Source organism: Oncorhynchus mykiss, chromosome 21 (genome assembly GCF_013265735.2).
Source record: "Oncorhynchus mykiss isolate Arlee chromosome 21, USDA_OmykA_1.1, whole genome shotgun sequence".
NCBI lineage: Eukaryota > Metazoa > Chordata > Actinopteri > Salmoniformes > Salmonidae > Oncorhynchus > Oncorhynchus mykiss.
The window spans coordinates 59,666,551-59,681,937 of NC_048585.1; the positions used below are offsets into that span (position 1 = coordinate 59,666,551).

General features: G+C 41.5%; 1 long non-coding RNA gene and 14 other non-coding genes across 15 annotated transcripts; 1 reads left to right on the forward strand and 14 right to left on the reverse strand.

Annotated features, from left to right (window-relative positions):
* Positions 1-148: 148 nt before the first annotated feature.
* On the reverse strand, positions 149-235 carry trnay-aua. Its single transcript is given in 2 exon segments — positions 149-184; positions 199-235. It is a non-coding gene; the product is annotated as a tRNA-Tyr (tRNA).
* Positions 236-825: 590 nt separating this feature from the next.
* On the reverse strand, positions 826-912 carry trnay-gua. The gene is given in 2 exon segments: positions 826-861; positions 876-912. It is a non-coding gene; the product is annotated as a tRNA-Tyr (tRNA).
* Positions 913-1,502: 590 nt separating this feature from the next.
* On the reverse strand, positions 1,503-1,589 carry trnay-aua. Its single transcript is given in 2 exon segments — positions 1,503-1,538; positions 1,553-1,589. It is a non-coding gene; the product is annotated as a tRNA-Tyr (tRNA).
* A 591-nt stretch (positions 1,590-2,180) lies between these two features.
* trnay-gua lies at positions 2,181-2,267 on the reverse strand. Its single transcript is given in 2 exon segments — positions 2,181-2,216; positions 2,231-2,267. It is a non-coding gene; the product is annotated as a tRNA-Tyr (tRNA).
* A 590-nt stretch (positions 2,268-2,857) lies between these two features.
* trnay-gua lies at positions 2,858-2,944 on the reverse strand. The gene is given in 2 exon segments: positions 2,858-2,893; positions 2,908-2,944. It is a non-coding gene; the product is annotated as a tRNA-Tyr (tRNA).
* A 590-nt stretch (positions 2,945-3,534) lies between these two features.
* On the reverse strand, positions 3,535-3,621 carry trnay-gua. Its single transcript is given in 2 exon segments — positions 3,535-3,570; positions 3,585-3,621. It is a non-coding gene; the product is annotated as a tRNA-Tyr (tRNA).
* Positions 3,622-4,210: 589 nt separating this feature from the next.
* trnay-gua lies at positions 4,211-4,297 on the reverse strand. The gene is given in 2 exon segments: positions 4,211-4,246; positions 4,261-4,297. It is a non-coding gene; the product is annotated as a tRNA-Tyr (tRNA).
* A 590-nt stretch (positions 4,298-4,887) lies between these two features.
* On the reverse strand, positions 4,888-4,974 carry trnay-gua. The gene is given in 2 exon segments: positions 4,888-4,923; positions 4,938-4,974. It is a non-coding gene; the product is annotated as a tRNA-Tyr (tRNA).
* Positions 4,975-5,564: 590 nt separating this feature from the next.
* trnay-gua lies at positions 5,565-5,651 on the reverse strand. The gene is given in 2 exon segments: positions 5,565-5,600; positions 5,615-5,651. It is a non-coding gene; the product is annotated as a tRNA-Tyr (tRNA).
* A 590-nt stretch (positions 5,652-6,241) lies between these two features.
* trnay-aua lies at positions 6,242-6,328 on the reverse strand. Its single transcript is given in 2 exon segments — positions 6,242-6,277; positions 6,292-6,328. It is a non-coding gene; the product is annotated as a tRNA-Tyr (tRNA).
* A 748-nt stretch (positions 6,329-7,076) lies between these two features.
* Positions 7,077-10,387, forward strand: LOC118942794. The gene is made up of 2 exons (XR_005038444.1): positions 7,077-7,143; positions 9,989-10,387. It is a non-coding gene; the product is annotated as an uncharacterized LOC118942794 (long non-coding RNA).
* On the reverse strand, positions 8,025-8,097 carry trnar-ucu. Its single transcript has one exon. It is a non-coding gene; the product is annotated as a tRNA-Arg (tRNA).
* A 482-nt stretch (positions 10,388-10,869) lies between the features above and the next one.
* On the reverse strand, positions 10,870-10,942 carry trnar-ucu. Its single transcript has one exon. It is a non-coding gene; the product is annotated as a tRNA-Arg (tRNA).
* A 2,384-nt stretch (positions 10,943-13,326) lies between these two features.
* On the reverse strand, positions 13,327-13,399 carry trnar-ucu. Its single transcript has one exon. It is a non-coding gene; the product is annotated as a tRNA-Arg (tRNA).
* A 1,561-nt stretch (positions 13,400-14,960) lies between these two features.
* On the reverse strand, positions 14,961-15,033 carry trnar-ucu. The gene has a single exon. It is a non-coding gene; the product is annotated as a tRNA-Arg (tRNA).
* Between the last annotated feature and the right edge of the window lie 354 nt (positions 15,034-15,387).

Consider the following 15,387-nt stretch of genomic DNA (forward strand, 5'->3'; position numbering starts at 1 on the left):
CTCGAAAACTCTCTGCTGCTCTACCAACATTCCTATCAAAGGTCAACAAGTGAAGATTTCTTCTCTCAGGGAAAGATATTTTTTGTCAAGCACATGTCATGGTACACTGCTGTCAAAAAGTTGGCGTAAGCCACAAGAAAAAGTACAATCCTTCGAGCCGGATTTGAACCAGCGACCTAAGGATTACAGCAATTTCACCTATACTCCTCCACTCTACCAACTGAGCTATCGAAAGATAAAAAATATAGTCAAACGCCATCACCTAGATGGTCAGAGGTTTGGCAGAAGCATATGTTCCCTTTAAGAAATTAATCTGCTGAGTTTGGTGGTTTCTTGGAGTTGCTGACGATTGCCCCGAGGTCTTCGTACGTTCAACTAATGCTCTATTCCTCTGAGCTACATCCCCTTAGATTGCAAGTAGTTGCATTTGGGATTAGAGAAAAAGTGAGCAGAGGAATAAAATCGCTGTTTAGCCCCCTAGCTTGCGAAATGTCTTTTTCTCTCTCCCTGTTGGTCTAGTGGTTAGGATTCATTTATTTTACCACCGCTGCCTGGGTTTGATTCCCGCTCAGGGAATGACTTGCTTTTGGGGAAACACTAGGCATAACTCAAAAACTTGGCACAACTGCAGAAAAAGTTATACTCTTCTGAGTCAGCGACCTAAGGACTGTTGCAATCTCGAAAACTCTCTGCTGCTCTACCAACATTCCTATCAAAGGTCAACAAGTGAAGATTTCTTCTCTCAGGGAAAGATATTTTTTGTCAAGCACATGTCATGGTACACTGCTGTCAAAAAGTTGGCGTAAGCCACAAGAAAAAGTAAAATCCTTCGAGCCGGATTTGAACCAGCGACCTAAGGATTACAGCAATTTCACCTACAGTCCTCCGCTCTACCAACTGAGCTATCGAAGGATAAAAAATATAGTCAAACGCCATCACCTAGATGGTCAGAGGTTTGGCAGAAGCATATGTTCCCTTTAAGAAATTAATCTGCTGAGTTTGGTGGTTTCTTGGAGCTGCTGACGATTGCCCCCAGGTCTTCGTACGTTCAACTAATGCTCTATTCCTCTGAGCTACATCCCCTTAGATTGCAAGTAGTTGCATTTGGGATTAGAGAAAAAGTGAGCAGAGGAATAAAATCGCTGTTTAGCCCCCTAGCTTGCGAAATGTCTTTTTCTCTCTCCCTGTTGGTCTAGTGGTTAGGATTCATTTATTTTACCACCGCTGCCTGGGTTTGATTCCCGCTCAGGGAATGACTTGCTTTTGGGGAAACACTAGGCATAACTCAAAAACTTGGCACAACTGCAGAAAAAGTTATACTCTTCTGAGTCAGCGACCTAAGGACTGTTGCAATCTCGAAAACTCTCTGCTGCTCTACCAACATTCCTATCAAATGTCAACAAGTGAAGATTTCTTCTCTCAGGGAAAGATATTTTTTGTCAAGCACATGTCATGGTACACTGCTGTCAAAAAGTTGGCGTAAGCCACAAGAAAAAGTACAATCCTTCGAGCCGGATTTGAACCAGCGACCTAAGGATTACAGCAATTTCACCTATACTCCTCCACTCTACCAACTGAGCTATCGAAGGATAAAAAATATAGTCAAACGCCATCACCTAGATGGTCAGAGGTTTGGCAGAAGCATATGTTCCCTTTAAGAAATTAATCTGCTGAGTTTGGTGGTTTCTTGGAGTTGCTGACGATTGCCCCGAGGTCTTCGTACGTTCAACTAATGCTCTATTCCTCTGAGCTACATCCCCTTAGATTGCAAGTAGTTGCATTTGGGATTAGAGAAAAAGTGAGCAGAGGAATAAAATCGCTGTTTAGCCCCCTAGCTTGCGAAATGTCTTTTTCTCTCTCCCTGTTGGTCGAGTGGTTAGGATTCATTTATTTTACCACCGCTGCCTGGGTTTGATTCCCGCTCAGGGAATGACTTGCTTTTGGGGAAACACTAGGCATAAGTCAAAAACTTGGCACAACTGCAGAAAAAGTTATACTCTTCTGAGTCAGCGACCTAAGGACTGTTGCAATCTCGAGAACTCTCTGCTGCTATACCAACATTCCTATCAAAGGTCAACAAGTGAACATTTCTTCTCTCAGGGAAAGATATTTTTTTGTCAAGCACATGTCATGGTACACTGCTGTCAAAAAGTTGGCGTAAGCCACAAGAAAAAGTACAATCCTTCGAGCCGGATTTGAACCGGCGACCTAAGGATTACAGCAACTTCCCCTACAGTCCTCCACTCTACCAACTGAGCTATCGAAGGATAAAAAATATAGTCAAACGCCATCACCTAGATGGTCAGAGGTTTGGCAGAAGCATATGTTCCCTTTAAGAAATGAATCTGCTGAGTTTGGCGGTTTCTTGGAGCTGCTGACGATTGCCCCCAGGTCTTCGTACGTTCAACTAATGCTCTATTCCTCTTAGCTACATCCCCTTAGATTGCAAGTAGTTGCGTTTGGGATTAGAGAAAAAGTTAGCAGAGGAATAAAATCGCTGTTTAGCCCCCTCACTGCAAAATGCATTTTTTCTCTCTCCCTGTTGGTCAAGTGGTTAGGATTCGGTTCTTTTACCACCGCTGCCTGGGTTTGATTCCCGCTCAGGGAATGACTTGCTTTTGGGGAAACACTAGGCATAAGTCAAAAACTTTGCACAACTGCAGAAAAAGTTATACTCTTCTGAGTCAGCGACCTAAGGACTGTTGCAATCTCGAGAACTCTCTGCTGCTCTACCAACATTCCTATCAAAGGTCAACAAGTGAAGATTTCTTCTCTTAGGGAAAGATATTTTTTGTCAAGCACATGTCATGGTACACTGCTGTCAAAAAGTTGGCGTAAGCCACAAGAAAAAGTACAATCCTTCGAGCCGGATTTGAACCAGCGACCTAAGGATTACAGCAATTTCACCTACAGTCCTCCGCTCTACCAACTGAGCTATCGAAGGATAAAAAATATAGTCAAACGCCATCACCTAGATGGTCAGAGGTTTGGCAGAAGCATATGTTCCCTTTAAGAAATTAATCTGCTGAGTTTGGTGGTTTCTTGGAGCTGCTGACGATTGCCCCCAGGTCTTCGTACGTTCAACTAATGCTCTATTCCTCTGAGCTACATCCCCTTAGATTGCAAGTAGTTGCATTTGGGATTAGAGAAAAAGTGAGCAGAGGAATAAAATCGCTGTTTAGCCCCCTAGCTTGCGAAATGTCTTTTTCTCTCTCCCTGTTGGTCTAGTGGTTAGGATTCATTTATTTTACCACCGCTGCCTGGGTTTGATTCCCGCTCAGGGAATGACTTGCTTTTGGGGAAACACTAGGCATAACTCAAAAACTTGGCACAACTGCAGAAAAAGTTATACTCTTCTGAGTCAGCGACCTAAGGACTGTTGCAATCTCGAAAACTCTCTGCTGCTCTACCAACATTCCTATCAAATGTCAACAAGTGAAGATTTCTTCTCTCAGGGAAAGATATTTTTTGTCAAGCACATGTCATGGTACACTGCTGTCAAAAAGTTGGCGTAAGCCACAAGAAAAAGTACAATCCTTCGAGCCGGATTTGAACCAGCGACCTAAGGATTACAGCAATTTCACCTACAGTCCTCCGCTCTACCAACTGAGCTATCGAAGGATAAAAAATATAGTCAAACGCCATCACCTAGATGGTCAGAGGTTTGGCAGAAGCATATGTTCATTTAAGAAATTAATCTGCTGAGTTTGGTGGTTTCTTGGAGCTGCTGACGATTGCCCCCAGGTCTTCGTACGTTCAACTAATGCTCTATTCCTCTGAGCTACATCCCCTTAGATTGCAAGTAGTTGCATTTGGGATTAGAGAAAAAGTGAGCAGAGGAATAATATCGCTGTTTAGCCCCCTAGCTTGCGAAATGTCTTTTTCTCTCTCCCTGTTGGTCTAGTGGTTAGGATTCATTTATTTTACCACCGCTGCCTGGGTTTGATTCCCGCTCAGGGAATGACTTGCTTTTGGGGAAACACTAGGCATAACTCAAAAACTTGGCACAACTGCAGAAAAAGTTATACTCTTCTGAGTCAGCGACCTAAGGACTGTTGCAATCTCGAAAACTCTCTGCTGCTCTACCAACATTCCTATCAAATGTCAACAAGTGAAGATTTCTTCTCTCAGGGAAAGATATTTTTTGTCAAGCACATGTCATGGTACACTGCTGTCAAAAAGTTGGCGTAAGCCACAAGAAAAAGTACAATCCTTCGAGCCGGATTTGAACCAGCGACCTAAGGATTACAGCAATTTCACCTACACTCCTCCACTCTACCAACTGAGCTATCGAAGGATAAAAAATATAGTCAAACGCCATCACCTAGATGGTCAGAGGTTTGGCAGAAGCATATGTTCCCTTTAAGAAATTAATCTGCTGAGTTTGGTGGTTTCTTGGAGTTGCTGACGATTGCCCCGAGGTCTTCGTACGTTCAACTAATGCTCTATTCCTCTGAGCTACATCCCCTTAGATTGCAAGTAGTTGCATTTGGGATTAGAGAAAAAGTGAGCAGAGGAATAAAATCGCTGTTTAGCCCCCTAGCTTGCGAAATGTCTTTTTCTCTCTCCCTGTTGGTCTAGTGGTTAGGATTCATTTATTTTACCACCGCTGCCTGGGTTTGATTCCCGCTCAGGGAATGACTTGCTTTTGGGGAAACACTAGGCATAACTCAAAAACTTGGCACAACTGCAGAAAAAGTTATACTCTTCTGAGTCAGCGACCTAAGGACTGTTGCAATCTCGAAAACTCTCTGCTGCTCTACCAACATTCCTATCAAAGGTCAACAAGTGAAGATTTCTTCTCTCAGGGAAAGATATTTTTTGTCAAGCACATGTCATGGTACACTGCTGTCAAAAAGTTGGCGTAAGCCACAAGAAAAAGTACAATCCTTCGAGCAGGATTTGAACCAGCGACCTAAGGATTACAGCAATTTCACCTACACTCCTCCACTCTACCAACTGAGCTATCGAAGGATAAAAAATATAGTCAAACGCCATCACCTAGATGGTCAGAGGTTTGGCAGAAGCATATGTTCCCTTTAAGAAATTAATCTGCTGAGTTTGGTGGTTTCTTGGAGTTGCTGACGATTGCCCCGAGGTCTTCGTACGTTCAACTAATGCTCTATTCCTCTGAGCTACATCCCCTTAGATTGCAAGTAGTTGCATTTGGGATTAGAGAAAAAGTGAGCAGAGGAATAAAATCGCTGTTTAGCCCCCTAGCTTGCGAAATGTCTTTTTCTCTCTCCCTGTTGGTCTAGTGGTTAGGATTCATTTATTTTACCACCGCTGCCTGGGTTTGATTCCCGCTCAGGGAATGACTTGCTTTTGGGGAAACACTAGGCATAACTCAAAAACTTGGCACAACTGCAGAAAAAGTTATACTCTTCTGAGTCAGCGACCTAAGGACTGTTGCAATCTCGAAAACTCTCTGCTGCTCTACCAACATTCCTATCAAAGGTCAACAAGTGAAGATTTCTTCTCTCAGGGAAAGATATTTTTTGTCAAGCACATGTCATGGTACACTGCTGTCAAAAAGTTGGCGTAAGCCACAAGAAAAAGTACAATCCTTCGAGCCGGATTTGAACCAGCGACCTAAGGATTACAGCAATTTCACCTACAGTCCTCCGCTCTACCAACTGAGCTATCGAAGGATAAAAAATATAGTCAAACGCCATCACCTAGATGGTCAGAGGTTTGGCAGAAGCATATGTTCCCTTTAAGAAATTAATCTGCTGAGTTTGGTGGTTTCTTGGAGCTGCTGACGATTGCCCCCAGGTCTTCGTACGTTCAACTAATGCTCTATTCCTCTGAGCTACATCCCCTTAGATTGCAAGTAGTTGCATTTGGGATTAGAGAAAAAGTGAGCAGAGGAATAAAATCGCTGTTTAGCCCCCTAGCTTGCGAAAGGTCTTTTTCTCTCTCCCTGTTGGTCTAGTGGTTAGGATTCATTTATTTTACCACCGCTGCCTGGGTTTGATTCCCGCTCAGGGAATGACTTGCTTTTGGGGAAACACTAGGCATAACTCAAAAACTTGGCACAACTGCAGAAAAAGTTATACTCTTCTGAGTCAGCGACCTAAGGACTGTTGCAATCTCGAAAACTCTCTGCTGCTCTACCAACATTCCTATCAAATGTCAACAAGTGAAGATTTCTTCTCTCAGGGAAAGATATTTTTTGTCAAGCACATGTCATGGTACACTGCTGTCAAAAAGTTGGCGTAAGCCACAAGAAAAAGTACAATCCTTCGAGCCGGATTTGAACCAGCGACCTAAGGATTACAGCAATTTCACCTATACTCCTCCACTCTACCAACTGAGCTATCGAAGGATAAAAAATATAGTCAAACGCCATCACCTAGATGGTCAGAGGTTTGGCAGAAGCATATGTTCCCTTTAAGAAATTAATCTGCTGAGTTTGGTGGTTTCTTGGAGTTGCTGACGATTGCCCCGAGGTCTTCGTACGTTCAACTAATGCTCTATTCCTCTGAGCTACATCCCCTTAGATTGCAAGTAGTTGCATTTGGGATTAGAGAAAAAGTGAGCAGAGGAATAAAATCGCTGTTTAGCCCCCTAGCTTGCGAAATGTCTTTTTCTCTCTCCCTGTTGGTCGAGTGGTTAGGATTCATTTATTTTACCACCGCTGCCTGGGTTTGATTCCCGCTCAGGGAATGACTTGCTTTTGGGGAAACACTAGGCATAACTCAAAAACTTGGCACAACTGCAGAAAAAGTTATACTCTTCTGAGTCAGCGACCTAAAGACTGTTGCAATCTCGAAAACTCTCTGCTGCTCTACCAACATTCCTATCAAATGTCAACAAGTGAAGACTTCTTCTCTCAGGGAAAGATATTTTTTTGTCAAGCACATGTCATGGTACACTGCACTACCTAAGGATTACATGCCCACGAAATTCTCCTTTTTTATCCCTGTTAAATCTTCATTTCTAAAAATTGAATCGGAAAGGTTCAATCCATCGAACTCTGTGTTATGTGCTGATCTCTCTTCCTCCACAGGAATTTGCATTCATCCACCCCAGATGGGACTCCCTGGTTTAGAAGGCCAGTGCCTTATCCATTAGGCCACTGGGGTACTTGCTGAAAATGAGCTGGATAGCAGAGAGTGGTTTCGACCGATCGTACACGTGGTTAAAGTAGACATCACGCTTCCGCTTCGCTTCTGTAATCAGCATGACCTGTACAAACTGACAGAAGCAGTCAAAAAATAATCACGGAGGGCACTGAGACATGCCCATGAAATTATTGTTTAATATGTCTGTTTGCACTTCATTGCTAAAGCAAACTGAATAGCAGAGGATGGTTTCGATCCATAAATCACTGGGTTAACTGCCAGGCACACTTCCACTTCATCACTCCACTTTCAGGTACCCCAAAACAATACTTGAATTCACAATACATGGATTAGGAGATCAGTGTCTTAAGCCACTGTGTCTCTCTGTGATCAGCATGACCTATATGGATTGATAGAAGCAGTAATAAAAAAAGAATCACGGAGGGCACAGAGACATGCACATGAAATTCTCCAATTTAAAAAAAAAAATCCCTGTTTACACTTCATTTCTAAAAGTAGAATTGGATAGCTTCGATCCATCAACCTCTGTTTTATGTGCCCAGCTCTTCTCTTCTGTTTGCACTTCATTGCTAAAAGCAAACTGGATAGCAGAGGATGGTTTCGATTCCTAAATCACTTGGTTAACTGCCCTGCACACTTCCACTTCATCCCTCCACTTTCAGGTATCCCAAAACAATACTTGAACTCACAATAAATGGATTAGGCGGTCAGTGTCTTAAGTCACTGTGGAAATGTGTGATCAGCATGACCTATACGAACTGATAGAAGCAGTTGTAAAAAAATTGCATTTCACAGGGCACAGAGACATGCCCACGAAATTCTCCTTTTTTATCCCTGTTAAATCTTCATTTCTAACAATTGAATCAGAAAGCTTCAATCCATCAAACTCTGTGTTACATGCTGATCTCTCTTCCTCCACAGGAATTTGCATTCATCCACCCCAGATGGGACTCGAACCCACAATCCCTGGCTTAGAAGGCCAGTGCCTTATCCATTAGGCCACTGGGGTACTTGCTGAAAATGAGCTGGATAGCAGAGAGTGGTTTTGACCGATCGTACACGTGGTTAAAGTAGACATCACGCTTCCGCTTCGCTTCTGTAATCAGCATGACCTGTACAAACTGACAGAAGCAGTCAAAAAATAATCACGGAGGGCACTGAGACATGCCCATGAAATTATGGTTTAATATTTCTGTTTGCACTTCATTGCTAAAGCAAACTGAATAGCAGAGGATGGTTTCGATCCATAAATCACTGGGTTAACTGCCAGGCACACTTCCACTTCATCACTCCACTTTCAGGTACCCCAAAACAATACTTGAATTCACAATACATGGATTAGGAGATCAGTGTCTTAAGCCACTGTGTCTCTCTGTGATCAGCATGACCTATATGGATTGATAGAAGCAGTAATAAAAAAAGAATCACGGAGGGCACAGAGACATGCACATGAAATTCTCCAATTTAAAAAAAAAAATTCCTGTTTACACTTCATTTCTAAAAGTAGAATTGGATAGCTTCGATCCATCAACCTCTGTTTTATGTGCCCAGCTCTTCTCTTCTGTTTGCACTTCATTGCTAAAAGCAAACTGGATAGCAGAGGATGGTTTCGATTCCTAAATCACTTGGTTAACTGCCCTGCACACTTCCACTTCATCCTTCCACTTTCAGGTATCCCAAAACAATACTTGAACTCACAATAAATGGATTAGGCGGTCAGTGTCTTAAGTCACTGTGGAAATGTGTGATCAGCATGACCTATACGAACTGATAGAAGCAGTTGTAAAAAAATTGCATTTCGCAGGGCACAGAGACATGCCCACGAAATTCTCCTTTTTTATCCCTGTTAAATCTTCATTTCTAAAAATTTAATCAGAAAGCTTCAAACCATCAAACTCTGTGTTACGTGCTGATCTCTCTTCCTCCACAGGAATTTGCATCCACCCCGCAGACGATGGCCGATTGAATTGAAGTTTGTTTTGCACGTCTAAAACATCATAAAGCTTGCTTCTGCACTTAGTTTGACCTGTTTAGTCGACATATAATGTGTAATTTTGAAGTTTTGATGCGCAACTTATCCGGACCAGAGGACGTTTTGGGTGCATTTCAGCTGATGTTATTAGCAGTAGCTAATACAAAGACGCAAGACTTGAAACCAAACGATATATTGGGTAAGTATGAAGCCTTCCAGAACATTCTGAACGAAGACCATCGAAGGTAAGGGAATATTTATGCTTAAATCTGTGTTTCTGTTGACTCCAACATTACGTGGAAATGTAGCCTGGAACTGAGCGCTGTCTCACAATATGGAATAGTGTGCGATTTCTGTAACGTTAAAAATAAATCTAACACAGCGGTTGCATAAAGAAGCAGTGTATCTTTCTAACTATATGTAGAACATGTATATTTAGTCAAAGTTTATGATGTCTATTTACGTTATCTTGCCGCGCTACATAGATTTCCTGAGGGCATTTTTGAGTAATTTCTGAAGGTGAACTCACTGTAAATGGACATTTATGGATATAAATGGCATATTATTGAAAAAAAAAATATGTACTGTGTAATATGTCATATTACTGTCATCTGATGAAGATTTTCAAAAGGTTAGTGAGCGATTTATTTTTTAATCCTGCGTTTGTTGATTGCATGTTTTGGCTATTGAAATGAGCTGTGTCTGGTGGTGGTTTTACATATATATGTGCTATGTTTTCGCCGTAAAACATTTTAGAAATCTGACTTGCTGGCTAGATGAACAAGATGTTTATCTTTCATTTGAGCTATTGGACTTGTTAATGTGTGGAGGTTAAATATTTTTAAGAATATTTTTGCGTTCCATGCGCCACCGTTTCAGCTGCACGTGGGAGGGTTGATTCCCAATTGGGAACCAATATCGTAAACAGGTTAAAGTAGACATCGCGCTTCCGCTTCGCTTCTGTAATCAGCATGACCTGTACAAACTGACAGAAGCAGTCAAAAAATAATCACGGAGGGCACTGAGACATGCCCATGAAATTTTGGTTTAATATTTCTGTTTGCACTTCATTGCTAAAGCAAACTGAATAGCAGAGGATGGTTTCGATCCATAAATCACTGGGTTAACTGCCAGGCACACTTCCACTTCATCACTCCACTTTCAGGTACCCCAAAACAACACTTGAATTCACAATACATGGATTAGGAGATCAGTGTCTTAAGCCACTGTGTCTCTCTGTGATCAGCATGACCTATATGGATTGATAGAAGCAGTAATAAAAAAAGAATCACGGAGTGCACAGAGACATGCACATGAAATTCTCCAATTTAAAAAAAAAATCCCTGTTTACACTTCATTTCTAAAAGTAGAATTGGATAGCTTCGATCCATCAACCTCTGTGTTATGTGCCCAGCTTTTCTCTTCTGTTTGCATTTCATTGCTAAAAGCAAACTGGATAGCAGAGGATGGTTTCGATTCCTAAACCACTTGGTTAACTGCCCTGCACACTTCCACTTCATCCCTCCGCTTTCAGGTACCCCAAAACAATACTTGAACTCACAATAAATGGATTAGGCGGTCAGTGTCTTAAGTCACTGTGGAAATGTGTGATCAGCATGACCTATACGAACTGATAGAAGCAGTTGTAAAAAAAATTGCATTTCTCAGGGCACAGAGACATGCCCACAAAATTATCCTTTTTTATCCCTGTTAAATCTTCATTTCTATAAATTGAATCGGAAAGCTTCAATCATTCTAACTCTGTGTTACGTGCTGATCTCTCTTCCTCCACAGAAATTTGCATTCATCCACCCCAGATGGGACTCGAACCCACAATCCCTGGCTTAGAAGGCCAGTGCCTTATCCATTAGGCCACTGGGGTACTTGCTGAAAATGAGCTGGATAGCAGAGAGTGGTTTCGACCGATTGTACACGTGGTTAAAGTAGACATCACGCTTCCGCTTCGCTTCTGTAATCAGCATGACCTGTACAAACTGACAGAAGCAGTCAAAAAATAATCACGGAGGGCACTGAGACATGCCCATGAAATTATGGTTTAATATTTCTGTTTGCACTTCATTGCAGAGGATGGTTTCGATCCATAAATCACTGGGTTAACTGCCAGGCACACTTCCACTTCATCACTCCACTTTCAGGTACCCCAAAACAATACTTGAACTCACAATAAATGGATTAGGCGGTCAGTGTCTTAAGTCACTGTGGAAATGTGTGATCAGCATGACCTATACGAACTGATAGAAGCAGTTGTAAAAAAATTGCATTTCGCAGGGCACAGAGACATGCCCACGAAATTCTCCTTTTTTATCCCTGTTAAATCTTCATTTCTAAAAATTTAATCAGAAAGCTTCAAACCATCAAACTCTGTGTTACGTGCTGATCTCTCTTCCTCCACAGGAATTTGCATCCACCCCGCAGACGATGGCCGATTGAATTGAAGTTTGTTTTGCACGTCTAAAACATCATAAAGCTTGCTTCTGCACTTAGTTTGACCTGTTTAGTCGACATATAATGTGTAATTTTGAAGTTTTGATGCGCAACTTATCCGGACCAGAGGACGTTTTGGGTGCATTTCAGCTGATGTTATTAGCAGTAGCTAATACAAAGACGCAAGACTTGAAACCAAACGATATATTGGGTAAGTATGAAGCCTTCCAGAACATTCTGAACGAAGACCATCGAAGGTAAGGGAATATTTATGCTTAAATCTGTGTTTCTGTTGACTCCAACATTACGTGGAAATGTAGCCTGGAACTGAGCGCTGTCTCACAATATGGAATAGTGTGCGATTTCTGTAACGTTAAAAATAAATCTAACACAGCGGTTGCATAAAGAAGCAGTGTATCTTTCTAACTATATGTAGAACATGTATATTTAGTCAAAGTTTATGATGTCTATTTACGTTATCTTGCCGCGCTACATAGATTTCCTGAGGGCATTTTTGAGTAATTTCTGAAGGTGAACTCACTGTAAATGGACATTTATGGATATAAATGGCATATTATTGAAAAAAAAAATATGTACTGTGTAATATGTCATATTACTGTCATCTGATGAAGATTTTCAAAAGGTTAGTGAGCGATTTATTTTTTAATCCTGCGTTTGTTGATTGCATGTTTTGGCTATTGAAATGAGCTGTGTCTGGTGGTGGTTTTACATATATATGTGCTATGTTTTCGCCGTAAAACATTTTAGAAATCTGACTTGCTGGCTAGATGAACAAGATGTTTATCTTTCATTTGAGCTATTGGACTTGTTAATGTGTGGAGGTTAAATATTTTTAAGAATATTTTTGCGTTCCATGCGCCACCGTTTCAGCTGCACGTGGGAGGGTTGATTCCCAATTGGGAACCAATATCGTAAACAGGTTAAAGTAGACATCGCGCTTCCGCTTCGCTTCTGTAATCAGCATGACCTGTACAAACTGACAGAAGCAGTCAAAAAATAATCACGGAGGGCACTGAGACATGCCCATGAAATTTTGGTTTAATATTTCTGTTTGCACTTCATTGCTAAAGCAAACTGAATAGCAGAGGATGGTTTCGATCCATAAATCACTGGGTTAACTGCCAGGCACACTTCCACTTCATCACTCCACTTTCAGGTACCCCAAAACAACACTTGAATTCACAATACATGGATTAGGAGATCAGTGTCTTAAGCCACTGTGTCTCTCTGTGATCAGCATGACCTATATGGATTGATAGAAGCAGTAATAAAAAAAGAATCACGGAGTGCACAGAGACATGCACATGAAATTCTCCAATTTAAAAAAAAAATCCCTGTTTACACTTCATTTCTAAAAGTAGAATTGGATAGCTTCGATCCATCAACCTCTGTGTTATGTGCCCAGCTTTTCTCTTCTGTTTGCATTTCATTGCTAAAAGCAAACTGGATAGCAGAGGATGGTTTCGATTCCTAAACCACTTGGTTAACTGCCCTGCACACTTCCACTTCATCCCTCCGCTTTCAGGTACCCCAAAACAATACTTGAACTCACAATAAATGGATTAGGCGGTCAGTGTCTTAAGTCACTGTGGAAATGTGTGATCAGCATGACCTATACGAACTGATAGAAGCAGTTGTAAAAAAAATTGCATTTCTCAGGGCACAGAGACATGCCCACAAAATTATCCTTTTTTATCCCTGTTAAATCTTCATTTCTATAAATTGAATCGGAAAGCTTCAATCATTCTAACTCTGTGTTACGTGCTGATCTCTCTTCCTCCACAGAAATTTGCATTCATCCACCCCAGATGGGACTCGAACCCACAATCCCTGGCTTAGAAGGCCAGTGCCTTATCCATTAGGCCACTGGGGTACTTGCTGAAAATGAGCTGGATAGCAGAGAGTGGTTTCGACCGATTGTACACGTGGTTAAAGTAGACATCACGCTTCCGCTTCGCTTCTGTAATCAGCATGACCTGTACAAACTGACAGAAGCAGTCAAAAAATAATCACGGAGGGCACTGAGACATGCCCATGAAATTATGGTTTAATATTTCTGTTTGCACTTCATTGCAGAGGATGGTTTCGATCCATAAATCACTGGGTTAACTGCCAGGCACACTTCCACTTCATCACTCCACTTTCAGGTACCCCAAAACAATACTTGAATTCACAATACATGGATTAGGAGATCAGTGTCTTAAGCCACTGTGTCTCTCTGTGATCAGCATGACCTATATGGATTGATAGAAGCAGTAATAAAAAAGGAATCACGGAGGGCACAGAGACATGCACATGAAATTCTCCAATTTAAAAAAAAAATCCCTGTTTACACTTCATTTCTAAAAGTAGAATTGGATAGCTTCGATCCATCAACCTCTGTGTTATGTGCCCAGCTCTTCTCTTCTGTTTGCACTTCATTGCTAAAAGCAAACTGGATAGCAGAGGATGGTTTCGATTCCTAAACCACTTGGTTAACTGCCCTGCACACTTCCACTTCATCCCTCCACTTTCAGGTACCCTAAAACAATACTTGAATTCACAATACATGGATTAGGAGATCAGTGTCTTAAGCCACTGTGTCTCTCTGTGATCAGCATGACCTATATGGATTGATAGAAGCAGTAATAAAAAAAGAATCATGGAGGGCACTGAGACATGCCCATGAAATTTTGGTTTAATATTTCTGTTTGCACTTCATTGCTAAAGCAAACTGAATAGCAGAGGATGGTTTCGATCCATAAATCACTGGGTTAACTGCCAGGCACACTTCCACTTCATCACTCCACTTTCAGGTTCCCCAAAACAATACTTGAATTCACAATACATGGATTAGGAGATCAGTGTCTTAAGCCACTGTGTCTCTCTGTGATCAGCATGACCTATATGGATTGATAGAAGCAGTAATAAAAAAAAGAATCATGGAGGGCACAGAGACATGCACATGAAATTCTCAAATTTAAAAAAAAAATCCCTGTTTACACTTCATTTCTAAAAGTAGAATTGGATAGCTTCGATCCATCAACCTCTGTGTTATGTGCCCAGCTCTTCTCTTCTGTTTGCACTTCATTGCTAAAAGCAAACTGGATAGCAGAGGATGGTTTCGATTCCTAAATCACTTGGTTAACTGCACACTTCCACTTCATCCCTCCACTTTCAGGTACCCTAAAACAATACTTGAACTCACAATAAATGGATTAGGCGGTCAGTGTCTTAAGTCACTGTGGAAATGTGTGATCAGCATGACCTATACGAACTGATAGAAGCAGTTGTAAAAAAATTGCATTTCGCAGGGCACAGAGACATGCCCACGAAATTCTCCTTTTTTATCCCTGTTAAATCTTCATTTCTAAAAACTTAATCAGAAAGCTTCAATCCATCAAACTCTGTGTTACGTGCTGATCTCTCTTCCTCCAAAGGAATTTGCATTCATCCACCCCAGATGGGACTCGAACCCACAATACCTGGCTTAGAAGGCCAGTGCCTTATCCATTAGGCCACTGGGGTACTTGCTGAAAATGAACTGGATAGCAGAGAGTGGTTTCGACCGATCGTACACGTGGTTAAAGTAGACATCGCGCTTCCGCTTCGCTTCTGTAATCAGCATGACCTGTACAAACTGACAGAAGCAGTCAAAAAATAATCACGGAGGGCACTGAGACATGCCCATGAAATTTTGGTTTAATATTTCTGTTTGCACTTCATTGCTAAAGCAGAGGATGGTTTCGATCCATAAATCACTGGGTTAACTGCCAGGCACACTTCCACTTCATCACTCCACTTTCAGGTACCCCAAAACAATACTTGAATTCACAATACATGGATTAGGAGATCAGTGTCTTAAGCCACTGTGTCTCTCTG